The sequence below is a fragment of the Colobus angolensis genome, unplaced genomic scaffold (genome assembly GCF_000951035.1).
Source record: "Colobus angolensis palliatus isolate OR3802 unplaced genomic scaffold, Cang.pa_1.0 Scaffold219, whole genome shotgun sequence".
Lineage (NCBI taxonomy): Eukaryota > Metazoa > Chordata > Mammalia > Primates > Cercopithecidae > Colobus > Colobus angolensis.
This window is the reverse complement of record NW_012115366.1, coordinates 3,069,859-3,073,586: the sequence shown is the minus strand read 5'-3', so window position 1 is coordinate 3,073,586 and position 3,728 is coordinate 3,069,859. Positions and strand designations below refer to the sequence as shown.

General features: G+C 40.2%; 1 pseudogene; it reads right to left on the bottom strand.

Moving 5' to 3' along the window:
* The window catches only part of LOC105512808, a 58,268-nt pseudogene extending 55,711 nt beyond the window's left edge, over positions 1-2,557 (bottom strand).
* Positions 2,558-3,728: the final 1,171 nt, after the last annotated feature.

The following is a 3,728-nucleotide window of genomic DNA, read 5'->3' as shown; positions in this document are numbered from 1 at the left end:
CATGGTGGTGGGTGCCTGTAATCCCAGCTACTCGGAAGGCTGAGGCAGGAGAATGGCATGAACCCAGGAAGCAGAGGTTGCAGTGAGCCAAGATGGTGCCATTGCACTCCAGCCTGGACAATAAGAGCAAGATTCCATCTCAAAAAAGAAAAAATAGCTAAAGGAAAACATGGACAAAATATAAAGGAATTAGGATAAGATATATTAGGAAACTGAGGCAGGAGAATCACTTGAATCTGGGAGGCAGAGGTTGCAGTGAGCCAAGATCATACCATTACACTCCAGCCTGGGCAATAAGAGCAAGATTCCATCTCAAAAATGCTCAAATAGCTAAAGGAAAACATGGACAAAATATAAAGGAATTAGGATAAGATATATTAACAAAATGAGAACATCAGCCAAGAGATAAAAAATATTTAAAAAGAACCAAACAGAAATATAAGAACTGAAAGTCATGATAATGAAACATTCACTAGAGGAGTTTCATAACAGATTTTAGCAGGAGGAAGAAAGAATCAGAAAACTTGAAATTAAATTATTGAGTCTCCAGGATAGAAAGACAAAAAAGAATAAAGAAAAAGGAACAGAACCTGAGGGACTTATGGGATACCACTAAGTGGATGAACATACACATTATGAGAATAACAGAAGAGGAAGAGACACAGAGAGGAAGAAGATGGTTATTTGAAGAAATAATATCGCAAGTCCTCCCAAAGTTGATTATATATGTGAATCTACAAATATAAGATGCCGAACAAACGCCAAGTAGGATAAACTCAGAGACCCACACTAAGATATATTATAATCCAACTATTGAAAGCTAAAATGAAACAAAGAATCTTGAAAGCAGCAAGAGAGAAGCCATTCCTCACATACAAGAGATCCTCAGTAAGATTGTTGGCTGAGTTCTTATCAGAAGCATCGGAGGCCAGAGGCAGTGGGATGTTAGGTTTAAAGTTCTGAAAGAAAAAAAAAAGCCATCAACTAAGATTTCTATACCTGATAGGACCATCATTCAAAAACATGGGATAAATCAAGATATTCATGGATACACAAAAGCTGACAGAGTTCATCTCCTCTAGACCTGGTACAAGAAATCTTAAAGGGAGTCCTTTAGGTTGAAATGAAAGGATGCAACATAATACCTCAAAGTTGTCTGAAGAAATAAATATTTTTGGTTGTGGTGTACAATTTTAGAACTCTATATTTTCCTCATGCCTTGATGTCCCCACAAACAGGGTGTGAGCACCCTGCCCAGGCAACGAAGTGCCAATGTGATAAGGCTAGTCCCTGCCACTAGTTCTTGCCCTCCCCTACTGTAACCTAGTGATATTCAAACACACCAGTGAAATTCCCTCATGCCATATGCTTGTGTACTTTACTGTGACTCCTAATAAAGGCATTTTCCCAGAGGTCCACCGAGCCTCATCTCCCCACCTGCTAAGCTGAGCCCTTTCTCTAGGAGCTCCTTCTAAATGGTTCCCTGTGTGGCATGTCATGCTTCACCTTCTGGGAACTATGAGTAAAATAAATCATTTAATTTTATATGCCTCTCCAAGTATGATTTCTGCAACTGTGTTGGAATGATCCCCAAAGATCCCACCAGTGAGTGATACTTACTCCACTATTTACAACACAACTGGTGATGAGAATGGATCATTTAAAATGGGTAGAAAGTTCCCAGGAAATGTTTTTCTTAACTGCTGCTGGCTCACTAATTTGCTATCCCAATTGGCTCCACCAATAGAGAGGGCTTTATATCCTGCTGGCAAGATGTGAACTACTTTGTGCTTCTGCCAAACTCTCCATCCTATAGTGTGGATCCTGTCCCAATATCAGTAACACACCCCAGGATACCACTTCCTATCCATGATTCCAGTAAAAGGGGGATAATTAAACTATCATTGCCAGGGATCTGAAGTTACTGGGCCATGTGGATTGGCTACTTCTCGGTGTACTTCAGAGTGATTTTGATTTGAAGAAGAACTCCTGCTGATAGAATGGAGATCTCGTTTGGTGCTGAGTGCATATCACTCTGTTCCAACCTCAGCAATAAAGACAAGTTGAGGGGTCCGGTGGGCTACAGCTTGGGTGGGTGGCGCTGTCCCCACTGTTCAATGTGTTGTTGAATTACAGCAACACAGATGCTTCTCAGCTTGTGATGAGGTTATGTCCCAGTAAACCCATCCTAAATTGAAAATATTGAGAGTCAAAAATGCATTTAACATACCTAACCAACTGAACATCATAGCTTAGCCTAGCCTACCTTAAACATGCTCAAAACTTAAATTAGCCTAGAGTTGGGCAAAATCATTGACACAAAGACTACTTGATAAAAAGATTATTGGATATCTCCTGTAATTTATTGAATACTGTACTGAAAGTGAAAGAATGGTTGTATGCGTACCTGAAGTATGGTTTCTGCTGAATGTATCACTTGCACACCATTGGAAAGTAAAGACTTAGAAATCGAACCATTGTAAGTCAGGGACCACTCATAATTTCCTCTCTTCTCTCTTGGTATCAGGCAGCCCTCCTTTCTCAGAGAGTCCTCCATAGCACCTTATAAAGCTCTGTGCTTCCAGGGCTGGTGAGAACTTCTCTGTTTCATCCCCTGCTGCTGTTGCTTTCATCTCCCAACTCCATTGGATATCTCAGATCTCATCCACAGAGATAGGTGGCTCAATGTTTTTAAAAAGTAGAGAAAAGACAGAAGGGGCACTTTGATCTCACTCCCCCAAGACACTTGGTTTCTTAGATCATTTGAGATTATAAATCAGGATAGGAAGCCACTCAGGACTACCAGGGGCTTCTCAGGTAAACATCCAAAGAGAGAGGGGAAATCTGTATCCACTCATAGATGCAAGCCGTCCTAAAGGATTTTGCATCCTGGGCAACATGGCAAAACTCTGTCTCTCCAAAAATAAAAAATAAAAAATCAACCAGGTGTGGTAGAGCATGCCTGTAGTCCCAGCTACTTAGGAGGCTGAGGTGGGAGGATCACTAGAGCTTTGGAGGAGGAGGCTGCAGGGAGCCATGACAGTACCACTGCACTCTAGCCTGGGTGACAGAGCGAGATCCTATCTCAAAAAAAAAAAAAAAAATATATATATATATATATACACACACACACACACACACATATATATATAAAATAAATAAATAAAGGATTTTGCTGAAGAGAACAGAAAAGGGAGGGGGATGGACTGATTATACTGAAGTCATCAGGGCCATCTCAGGGAGAGGCTACTGCCTAGGGAGGCCATCCTCTTCCCGCTTTTCCTCTTATCAACCAGAGACAGAAATAAAGACACAGCTTCCAGAGGCAATAATCCCAAAATAGGAAAAAAAAAAAAAAAAAAGAAGGAAAGGAATACATTAACACTTATGTGCTGAGCAAGTGTTAGGTTTAGAAAACATAATGCTACCCTTAGATTACATAATGATTTAAAAACAATACACAGCAGGAAAAAGTAAAAGATAATTAAATAAATTCTGGGTACATCAATATTGTAATATAAATTGCGCAAAAGCCTTTTAATCCGAGGAATGCAATGCCCCTTTCAATGAGAAAGCAGTCATGTCCCACTTCCCTCCTTCAGCTAAGTAATCATCTCCTGAGGCTGCTTGCCATATGGACTCTAGACTAACTGATGCCCCAAGTAGCTACAAAAGAATGTAACAATGCCATATGTGGACACCACAAGTCATACATTATAGTTAAATAA